Source organism: Atta colombica, unplaced genomic scaffold (assembly GCF_001594045.1).
Source record: "Atta colombica isolate Treedump-2 unplaced genomic scaffold, Acol1.0 scaffold204, whole genome shotgun sequence".
Lineage (NCBI taxonomy): Eukaryota > Metazoa > Arthropoda > Insecta > Hymenoptera > Formicidae > Atta > Atta colombica.
In genome coordinates this window covers 717,570-730,044 of record NW_017259299.1, presented here as the reverse complement: position 1 = coordinate 730,044, position 12,475 = coordinate 717,570, and the positions used below count along the sequence as shown (strand labels likewise).

At 39.0% G+C, this 12,475-nt stretch overlaps 1 protein-coding gene across 1 annotated transcript in view; it reads right to left on the bottom strand.

Moving 5' to 3' along the window:
* Positions 1 to 12,475, bottom strand: part of LOC108687281 (protein jagged-1-like) — a 40,692-nt gene that overhangs the window by 24,415 nt on the left and 3,802 nt on the right. The window lies entirely within an intron of this gene.

Below are 12,475 nucleotides of genomic sequence, written 5' to 3'. Positions count from 1 at the left end.
TATATATATATATATATATATATGAGTTGTACAACGACTTGTTAAATGTGGAATTACTTGTTTCTTATTAATTGTTAGAAATTTGTTTCGAAATTTGCAGAAAATAAACGATAAGTAAAACAGAAGAAAAAATTAGCAACTCCTTCTAGTATTACTTTTTCATAAAATTCGGTTCCCACTTTTGCACCAAGCGCGGGAATCTGAAAAGGCCTCAGGTTACTGTTCATTATTGCGTATCGTGGAAACGGAAATCTCATGTTAGTATATCTCAGAAGAAAGAGAGAGGAGAGAGAGGCCTCAGGCGAATGCACCGAATGCAGCAGCAGCAGCTTCAGGCCAATCTCGGAAAAGAAATCGAGCAGTTTCGAAACTGTAATCACGGCTGGGCAATTTTCGAGCTCGCCACGATACTGCGTGCCGTTACGCGCGATACGCATCATACATTCTACATATACATATAGTTTGAATGATTACTTTTGTTTCACTCTTACAAATCTAAATTTCTTATACGCAAATTTGAACAATAATATACAAGCAGTTTAATAGGTAGTAATCGAAATGGCAAATGTACAAATATATGTTTTGTTGCGTGTATCAATAAAAACTAAATATATTCAAAATTTGTTCTTAATTTCCTTTCTCCGCCAGGAATATTGGATTTTAAAAACACAGTCGATTTTTTGTCTGTAAATTCTGATAGATCTAAATCTAAAAATATAATACAATTTCTATAATAATAAAAACTCTTTGTTAGCTTTTACAAGGAAATAAGAATTTTTTTCAGATTTTTATACAATCCAGAATATTATAAATATCTGCTAAAGCTCGGAAATCCAACTTAATAAAGATATAAAAATTTCACATTGCCAATAGAGAGGAGAATTTTATGAATACACATCGTCCAATTATTTAGAATCGATTAGAAAAATATATGGATTAGAAGATATTTTCAGAAATTATAATGTGATAACAAAATTCTATACAAATCTGTTTTTTCGAGGAAGTAATTCTATTATAGTTTAATTCATTTAAAGAGCTTATAAGTAGGAGAAGTATAGAATCTCGAGCGTGCACTGAAAAAAAAAAAGTCAATTTTAATAAATATTTAATTGAATACTGCTAACTAAATATTTATTAAATATAAAGATATATTTATTTAATACAAGAAATGTTAATTTGATTTAACAATCATTTTTTTTATTGAACAAGTATTTACTTGCTGTAAATAAATGTTTAGTTGGCAGTATTGAATTAAATATTTATTAAAATTAATTATATTTTTTCTCAGTGTGCGTATAGGAATATTTTCAATATGATGTGTGTGTGTGTATGTGTGCGCATATGTGCGCGCACGCGTACTAAGTTTACATGCATACATAATTATCGTAAGAGTAAGATCGAAGGTAGAAAGCGCAAAGGATCGTCTGCTGGCCTTTGCTTTCCATAATGCGTTTCCCTGTACGTTATATAAGCCCGTCTTGCGAGTGACATTTTAACGGGTCGGCGCGGCGCGAGCGCTGAGCTCCCGCGACTTCGGTTCAGAAGACGTCGGGAATAAATCAAAGAATAATTGAAAAGAAAATCATTTCACGATCGACCGCATGACGATAATCGCGATTCAAAAAAGGCCAAGAAGCGAAGGAGAAAATAACACAATGGAATGAATCAGATCTTTTGTGTGCTCTAACAATACGTTCGCACGGCACGTATAAAAATTCGTTCGAGATATTATACAAGTCGCGTAATTTTGTGCTTTTGAGTCGCATAATGATATACGTGGTAATGTACGCTTAAAGCAATTTGGAGAAATCGGTAAAAGAAAACGGAAAGCGACACGTAATTCGACTATCGTTTCTACGAAATCGGTATTTGCTAAACTCATATCTCAATAACAGTTTAATTTTATTTAGAAACGATTCAAAATATTGCATTTACGAAGCAATCTGCCCCACCGTGTATCATTCCGCTCGTAATGGAATGCACGGAAGGAGGCTCGTTTCAATAAATTTTAAAACGAACGTTTTGTGCTTTACGATCAAGTTGTTGCTCATGAAGATGACCTCGCGTATATGCGATTTCATCGCCGTAAAAATGATATCGCGATTTATCCTCGCGTTAACCCGACCCATTCAGCAATAGTAATAACTATTCTCATAGCGTCAAGTACGTCTATTAACATCGCTCGGTACTTTTTGTATGTTGGAAAATGCAGGATGAGTCGAGGCTTCTCTCTCCCTCTCTCTCTCTCTCTCTCTCTCTCTCTCTCTCTCTCTCTCTCTCTCTCTCTTTGAGTCATGTCGCGAGGCAAAGTTCGTCGTCATCGCGATTCTCGTTTACGACGACGGATGTCCGTACAGTGATAAATCCCGTCGTACGAGTTTCCGAATGCGTGCGGTGACGAGAGCCGCGCGTTTGTTTGGAAAGCGAACGCTGTGTGTAACAACGCGCGCGTACGCGTTTTATTAGCCAAGTATACTTATTCTGGAGGCTCTCTCAGCTTCGCCGGTAACCTCCTGCCTCTGTGCGGTCCAGCGATAGAATTCTTTCTCTCTTTCTCTTGTTAGCAAGCGAACGCGCGCGAACGTTTGCAAACGCGCGTTCCGCAAACTTTGCACAGTCCGCTCACGTGCCGACGAGAAATTGTCGGACGACGAGCAAGCTGAAGATGTTTTAAGTTAGCCGACACGGAAGAGCCTCTTCGACGGATGGGCGCTTACGCGAGATGCTCAAGAAAATTGTTCATGAACGCGACCAGAATGTCCGACAAAATTTCAACATTTTAGCAACACTTGCATTTTTCTTATAAAATAATGCAATATGGTATGTTAGTAATGTAAACGTTATGTAATTACTATAATTATTATAATAATCAGTGATTAGGTTACTTCATATTGTAAATTAAAAAAATGTATAAAAAGAAATTGACTGATGCTGTATTAAAGAGTCTTCCAATTTCTTCCTATGAATATCCATCAAAGTTGAATGAATATCCATCTCTATTCCAATATTTTCTCACTCGTCGGAATTGACCGCCATCCAATATTAAAGTAAGATAATTAAAGTGCCTCGGAACTTTAATTATCGAGGTGTAATAAAAGTGAACATCTCGTATTAGCGATCGCTTTCCTATCCTAGTACCGCACCTCTTGCAGAACGATTATTTCTTTCGTCTTTCGCAGTGACGCTTGCTTTCACGGTTATTAAATCGAAAGTTCATCCCTTTCTAACCACATATATCGTGATGTACATCGTAATAACTCCATTGTTCAAATAAATTTTCACGATTTATATTTAAGAATATAAAATTTTTAATTTACAACGCGTGTTCTTACTTTTTTAATGATAAAATAAAAAAAACATTTATGAAAAATGTTTCATAAACTTTCTCAACTGTTAATGAACAAGTCTGGCGATTCAGTTTAAGTTCCGAAAACTATTAAGTTCAATTTCTAGTTAATTAATTAAATAGAGCGTTTTAGAAGCATTTTATTCTCGTTGAGAGTGTGTTACCGTTACCATGTGCACACCTTCGTAACCTATCGCGACATTAATTGTTCTGTGTGTGTGTGTGTGTGTGTGTGTGTGTGTGTGTGTGTGTGTGCGTGCGTGCGTGCGTGCGTGCGTGCGTGCGTGTGTGCGTGCGTGCGTGCGTGTGTGTGTGAACACGAGCGAGCAGAATGACGGCCTTCATTATACGTGGTGGCAAACTGCATGCGCATGTGTTGTGTACGTATGTGTATGCACGTTTGTGCGGCTGGTCGATCGGTCGGTCGGTCGGCGTTTGCTGACCGACGTCGGAGAAGAAGAGCCTTTCCTTTCCGCATAACCAAGGTGCAGCGAGCCATACCTCAGTGCGCCTACTTTTATATACACTCTCATGAAACTTGCAAAGTACGAATAATTCGCCCGTCCGGCCGAAAAAAACGCTCGCGGAACGCATACTGAAGAACGACTCTACCGTGTCCTCTTCAAGTCCGTCTTCCTTCTTCCTTTGTTCTTGCCCTCTTCTGAGGAAACTCATTTACCGATGCAAACCGCGATGCATTTGCGAAAATCAGAACTGCCGCTTTTAAAAAACCTACTTGGCGTATTTGCGCGATTTTTCTTACACTGGATGAAAAACTACAGTTATGAATCTACAGTTATGAATTTTTTCAATCGCCAAATAATAACGAATACATAAAAAAATAATAAAATGACAATTTTTATTTAATATGATTTTCTTGCCTAAGTCCTTCTTGGGTAAAGTATCTCAGTATAAATGGTAGTACTCAAAATCAATTGAAAATATTACATGAAAATACAATAGATATAGAATTCGATGCATACCGATTTATAATTAGTAATTATTGCATTTGACTCGAAAATAAGCAGATTTAAAAAGTGAATAAATGCAGAAAGTAAACTGTACAAATCGATTGTTATCGCTGATCTCATTAGTGGAATAAACGCGCATGGTATACATATATGTAATTATGTAAATATATAATTACCTGGCTATGCTTATGTAAACCCACAGAAGAGAAGTGTTCCTTTAATATCTTAATTGCAAATTCGCTATCGTCTGGATTCTGACGACGCATCAATAAAAGTATTCGTATCTTATGATAAGATGTTAATTAAGCAGCAATATATCTTCATAATTTCCATCAAAATTAACTATATTATCTAATTGTAGGTATTTTTGCTTAAATAACTTACACTGAACGATTCTAAATAATAGACGTTATCCAAGCAAAGAAAAAAATTGTAACAGGGCACGGCACAATAATTTCTGAAAATTAATTACGCAGATGTATATCTCTCATATCTTATATGTTAATAAAGCACAGTGAAAATTACACACTTTTAATTACCTCTTTATCTCGCCAATTATTATGGTTCGCGAATCAAATGGCGCTATTGATCATTCCGAATCGCAGAAGGAAAGAAAGGACAAGAGTGAGAATTGGCAAAAAGAAAAATAGAAGCGAGCAGCACTAGCAGCAACAACAACAGCAACATCACATCAACGACTGACGCGATTTCGGTTTCGAAAATCATCCGGGCCTTTCATTTTATCTCTGAGCTCCCAAGTCGTAGGTAGTAATTACCGGTGGCCGCTACCTGCCCGAGTGAAATAGACCTACCGAATACCATTTAATTTTATACCGTAGGATCTGCACGGACAAATCGTTCGGGCATGCGTATGAGTGTGCGTGTTGGTCGCCTGTATTGCACATCTCGTTTCTGCAGTCTCTGCTCCGTTGTGTTTCGAGCGCTCGCTCGCGTTTTGCAGGCTTGTGTTGTGTGATGCTCCAGTACCACGGGTTTAGGCTATGCCCCTACGGTCCATATATCTCTCTCTCCATCCTCTCCGCGAAAGATAGGGAGACCTATACTTAATATTATTTGCTACCCACTCGCCGGCCCCACGGCAAGCCCGCCAGACTGCTTTTAACCTGGCCACAAATTACCGAAATAATTAAAAAGTCTTACTTTGCGTGGGAAGTTTCGCGAACCCCCATTGCCTTCCACCTTTAACATCATATTGGATATAAGCAAGAGAGATTCAAATCGAAACATTCGAACCTGATTAAATATTTCTCTTTCAGACCTATTAAAGATCGGATATTTTGCTCAAAGTGTCTCTCGATGCTAAGGCATTTCCTAGCATATAGTTTTAGATGTTTTTTAATAAAATAAAAAATGTCATCGTACGTCGTTTAATTATACTTGTTTAATTATATGTTGATAGCTTGAAAACTATTAAGACGTAACATGTGATCGTATAATAAAATTCGCTGGACGTTCAATAAAACAATAATCGTTAAAAGCACTGAAATTAATAATCGCGAACATAATTTTTTCAAGGATATAATTTTCACATTCTTTCGTAAGTGAGGCAATAATTTTATTTAGTCGTAAAAACCTCGTTTAAGATATTTCATCGATCAGGCAATAAAATTTAAATAATATAATATCTATCCCTGCTATATAATTATAAGACAAATTAGTTCTTATTTCGCCGCCACTTGCCGGTAAAAAAATTCGATTTTCATGAACACATACTTTATATTTTCTCAAATAACTGAAACAATTATAAAATCATCCAATAAATTATCCATTATTTTTTTGTCTTCTTTCGTAGGTTCAAGAGAATTTTTTACCAAAAGAATGTTTTTACAAATGCATATGCAGTATACTTTGTTTTTCTGATTTCATCGGACGCGATTGACACATGAATGCATCGTATTCGTGGGAAGTACTTGTCATTGTTGCAACAAAATGGCAAGTCGTTATCGATGAGCTTTTGTTAGCTCCAGACGAGGGAGGTTGAAATCCGATCGAAGATTGGACTGGAATGATCAGTCGCAGTCTCCTCAGTTTGAACATCTTCTACCTGTCGGTCTGCAAAGATCTGGGTCTGAGAAACGGCGGGAACAGGTGTGAGTCGGGACTGTTTCGTGGTTTACACAACGCCTTTACGCAAGGTGTCTGTATGCAGACAGATATATCGGTTTCGTTCTATTAATTAATAAGTGTGTGCATGGCAGTCGATAAAATCTCAATAACGATCACCTTATTCCAATCGAGTGATTATCGCTTCATATATCGCTTTCCAAAGAGGAAGTCTGTTTTTTCGCGTCCCCCATAATTAATTCCGAGTCAATAATTGCGACTTAATCCGGCATTCTTGATGAAATTTTTACGTTCTTACACAATGTTTAACATACTAAATTAGTTAATTACGGTACAATTTATTATTGTAAAATTTCTATAATTTGTATCTTTAAAATTTTTAATATCTAAAATTGATCACAATAAGACTTATCATCATTTGCTTATACTCAATTAAAAACTGCGGACATTACTCTCGAATTCACGTAACCGTAACTTTGTAAATCGCGTTTTGTCCTGGTTCGTCGGTTTTATTTTGCGGTTACCTTTCGCGGTAAAGAATTGGAAGTGTAAAACAATCAGCCGAACTGCCTGAGGCACTAGTACAAAAGACCGTCGCGCTGATCCGCACGCAGCGAAAAGAAAGCGGTGCGAGCAGTCTCTAATTACCGGACTATAGATTACGAGGGCGATTATTCCCGATTACATGTTGTGTAAGTACTTGCGACAGTGGCCAAGGTGGAACGATTATGCCGGTAAATCGAGTGGGGCAAATGCGATAATAAATTAAAAGAAAAAACGTCATCCGTTGATGGGGCGACTAAGCGTTAAAGCGCGCACTTAATCATAATTGACGTTGCTCGAGTTCAGTGAACACGAAAATGAGCAACGAGCCGATCGTACGGAGTCCCCGGAGTTTGAATTTCAGATAATCTCATTATTGAAATTTCCGAATAAAACAAACTGCCAGCGATAAATCCTGCTATGTCATCCTTCTAAACGGCCGGTTGCACCGCGCGCACCGTTGCGACGCATATTTCTGTCGCGTATGGTATTCATGTAGTGCGAAATGTAACATGCAAAATGCACATACTATGCATTTAAGATGAGATGTGTAAAGGGGAATTCGCGTTCGATGATAAGTGCTATATAATTCCGACGAGTGATTTGACTTGTTGCAACTGTATAACGATTATAATTTATAATATACAATAAAAGAGAAACGCGGTTGACTACTTTATTGGTTTCGCTTGCAAAGATAATATGGCATATATAATATCGTGTTGAAACTATAAATTTGCGGAAGATGAAGAGATATTAAAATACATATCATTGTAACATCGACGAGACACTTTGAAAAACGCAACATGAAATGGAGTAACTGTTAATGGACTGCGTCCAAGTTTCATCAGTTACACCTGCCGGCGTTCATCGAATTGTCACTCTTTTATCCACGATTGTCATTGGCAGAGGACAAGAGAACTGAAGGAGGCCAATGAAGCACAGAAGCATCTGCGAAAAAACACGTCTTTCTTCTCGAAGTCGGTATTCGCGTAGTTCCCGCATTGACGAACTCTTTCTCGTGCTCGTTCTTCTTACCCACTATTTTCGTTCAAATAACGGAAATAAGATCGACCAAGAAAATTCGATTAATATCAATCGAAAGAAATCATACTATATATTTGAAAAAAGATAATCGCCTCAGTAATGTTCGCCTCATGTCGAGTCGACCATCCACTATTAGGAACATGACTCTCTTTTTGTCGTCTCTATCGCAAGATTTAGTTTCTATGCACGTACTTATACAATAGAAATTGAATCGATAAATAAATTGTAAGCAGGAAAAAGCTGCGAACAAACTCGATGGAATAACTAGCGGAATTAATATTCATATCGTCATATGCTGCTTCGACAATTCCCATCGTCCGCTGCAGACGTGCTGTATCCCATTACGTTCGGCGCGTTTCGAAACTCATGAGGAGCATCCGCGGCTCATTTCCACGAACTCGTAAAAGCTCTCCGTATAGGTTCACTCGGCAGCCTCTGCTTCTTCGCCTGATGTTGCTCCTTCCTACCGGCCTTACTGACGAACCGATGGGAAAAAGGACTCGCAGGCACGCACCTGTGCGCCGCCGCGATCCATGGGGTACCATGTCGGCCAGGACGGGATCTCAGCGCCACGCCATGCCACGCCACGCCACGCCATACCATGCCATGCCATGCCATGCCACGCCACGCGGGGCAACGCCACCGGATCGCATTATCTGTCTATCTGCCGAGCATTCGCCGAGGCTGCTTGCCTCTTCTTCGCCTCGAGGCTGATTTTTATAGAGGATTCGCGTGACCGCCGGCTAAACGCTTCGCTTTAACCCGGCTCCGGCTTCGCTTCGGCTGCTGTGCGTCCGCTCTCTATTTTCATCTCTTTCCTTCGTTCTCTCCGCCTCGACTTTTTCCTTGGACTCCGCCTCTGCTCGGCCACACGTTTTCAACCCGGCGGCTCTTGTCCGCGCAGAAGGCGCTTCTTCTGGCCCGAAGGATTTTCTATTTACACCCCGGTCATCATCGCGTTCCGCGTTATTTCCGTCCTTCCGCTCTTTATTCTTCATTTCTTCAAATCTTACTGGATCTGAGATTAATATTTTGTTTGATTTTTTCTCTATTTTTTTTTTCGCTATTACTCGTTTCTTTTATTTTCTTCATCGTTGTGCATTGTGTAAGTCAAAAAGTGGTGGATATTGTCAATTATGCCGCGAATTCTCCTAGTTAACCAAAGTTTTCACTTTCGAGGAGCATTCTTGCTCGTCCTCCTCTTCTTGACGTTGATAATTGGCCACGCCGATTGGACGCGGAATGGAATGGTAACCGAGATAAAAAAGAAAAGAGAAGAGGATGGATCGAGGTGAGAGATGCGCGAGAATATTCTTGGTTCTCAGGATGAAAGCGGAAGGACTAAGGAGGTAGGTACAGACGCTTAACAGATCGTCGTCGTCGTCGTCGTCGTCGTTGAGCAAGAAACGCAAGTAGCGTAGGATGTATATACGTCTTGCTCGACTTTATCTTGCGTCTGTCACGCGGAAGAACTCGAGCCATCGGTCTATGCCGCGGCGAATGCGTAACCGCAGATTTTAATTAAGACCGCGCGAAAGATCGAATTTAACGATCTTACGTTAATTAGCCGCGCCTCGAAATATCGTCAGCGCAATAACGTTAGCGTGGTGTGAAGAGAGCTGTAATCGCGAGCGTGTAATTACGATCTTAGTGGACCGCTTTCAGGTTCTTCTAAACTCGAGCCCCAATGAGGCGCGCCGGAACTAAGGCGGGCGATCGAGACGATTGTGCTCGAAATAATCGTGTTCGAGATTCCGCCCGTCAATTGGTGGTTACTTAATCAATCACGCTCGATTAATTATACTTCACTCACGTTGAATAAAATTTTCTTATCGAGCCTACAACTTTGTCTAAATGACTGTAAGAACTATCTGAGAAAATTGACAGTACTCATCAATGATCAGTAAAATTAGCAATTAAATAATTCCACGGCAAATTTTCTAAGACATTGGAAAATTTTATAAAAAAAAATTAGAGGAGAGGAAAGTTAGAGATGTGTTGCTAAGACCCATCAATTATTTTCTGTCGTCTCTCCCTCTCTCTCTCTCTCTCCCTCTCTCTCTTTCTAATAATCATTATTTCTTATTATAATTCATTATGAAAATATATGTTTTTTCGAATATCGTAATGTCACGTTACATAATAAATTATAAGAAAAAATGCAAAAGTATTCGTTTTCACAAGTAGCTGCAGCTACTTTTCAAATTATCAATCAAGATTATTATAATAATTCAATAAAATCAGTGAGAGTAATAACACAATTATGTAACGCGTCTTCTCAGTGCGGCAAGCGATAATAATGTAATCGTCAAATCAGTTGAAGTATCAACGTAAGTGGTTGAATCGTCAATAGGTATAATAATGTGATGTAAAATATCGAGAGAGAAATAGCTATGCTATAATTGTTTAGAGACAACAGAAAAAAATTGTAGGTTTATTTAATAGTCGGAATCAAAATCGAATGGTACAATTGCATAATATGTTATATCGCTTGTTTCTTATATTAAATAAAAGTTGATAGTCCATGGTACGGACGTAGTCCAGCGGATAATTAAGCTGCGGCAATGAGAGATGCGATGATAATTCATCGCGACGGCCGATAAAAGTCGGACCGAGACGAATCTCAGGTGTATCTCGCGCGTCCACTATACATATGCAGACGAATGCGGATCGATCTTAACATCGGGAATCCATAACGGGAGTTCACGATAATTGTTGGAGGCCTCGTGCAATTTCAAGCTTAATAGCCTGGCGTCTCTCTTTCTCTACTGTGCGATCGTTCGCATCGTCGCGGAATCTCCGCCGCGGAAAATTACGATGAGAAAGCTGATCTGCTAGTCCGGTGGTTCAATATTCGTTAGTCAGGCCGCATCAACACCTTCCGATCCGCAAGGCCGCGGCTTCCCGTGAAATCGTCTTTAATCAGACGGCCGAAGTCGATCGCGCTCGATTAACCGTGATTGCGCGCCGCATCGAATAAAAATAAAATAAAATACTTGATCTAAAGAGAAGTCTGGAGACTAAAGAACCATAAAAACATATTAAAAAAATATAAAATAGAGAAAGCATTTTCTATTACATAAAGATATCTCATCTTTCAATTAAAAATTGATTAATGAATTACAATATACGACTACAGTAGCATCCCAAAGATATATAGCAGTGTTTACAAAAAATGATAATTTCTCATATGCCATATACCTCAAGAGTGATCTGTAAGTATGTTATAATCGTTTCATCATATACATCTAAAAAAAATTACGCGGTTACTTCCGGGTTGATCTCAATCGCAGGCTCATCGATCGCCGCGGTCAGAGGAAGCGTCAGCTGTGGAAAGTCTAGAGAATCGCGTAAGAAATTGCGCGGAAGTAATCGCTTTGCAAATTACAACGCAACCGTGCGAAGGCTAAGTTCCTTTTCTTAGGTTCACATATATTTTTTCGTAGATTTTTTTCACTAACTTCTCACATACATGAATCATAGCGTGCCGTGTGGTGAAATTCATGAATAGTTAGTGTGTTTTCTTAAATTAATATATCTTTAGGAAACTACTTGTACACTTTAAGTAATTGGCCCATTTTTTTAATCGAAAAAGATGTCTTTATATAATAGAAATTTTCCCAAATTTAATATTTCTTTTGAAAACACAAGACGCGGAAGGGCATAGAAGGAGAGACACGAGCATCTCGGACGCGGGATATGCGCTTCTTCGGACCATTTTCGGGGAACTTTTTTCAGTATCGCGTTATAACGGTAATTCTGCTCGGACTGTAATTGAAAGACAGCAGCGCACACAACGCGGCAGCAACAGCAGCAACGGCGGCGGCTTAATTGCACTAGGTCGAAATCATCGAGGGAACAACGGACAGAAGACGAAGCAACCCTCTTCTCTACTGCGGCCCGTTCTTCGAAAGTCGTTTATAAGAGAGAAGGCCAAGAGAGGAGGTGACCCCCGATAACTCCAGGTCGGAGCGAGGCAACGCTTCGGCTCCTAAGCTCCCATTATTCGTCGGGTTCGACCGAAATTGTCGATCGTTACGGAAGCGTGGATTTGCTTGCCTCCTCGCTGGCGAACACACGCATCTTACTTTAACCCGATAATTTACATTTGATATTTATAATTTAATCATTTTCGCTCATGATTGCAGCTCTTTCCCGGGATACCACGGTAAAACGACGGGATAACTACGAGAGAAACAAGTTATAATCATTTTTATTTTGGCGCGCGCTGTCTCTTGAAAAAATATACATTTTGTGAATTAGTACAAAATTTCCTATTATTCAGTATTGTTATTTTAAGTTTACATCAAATATTTAATAGTCCTCAATAAATTGATGCATAAGGCGTGCTTATAAATAATGATAAAAATGTTACGTGTGTATTGGCGCGCTTTCGGCACCACAGATGATCGATCAAAAAGTTCAAGTAACATTAAATATGGAGAGTGAAGCTTAAAATAAATTCATGATTGTTGATTAAAAAAAT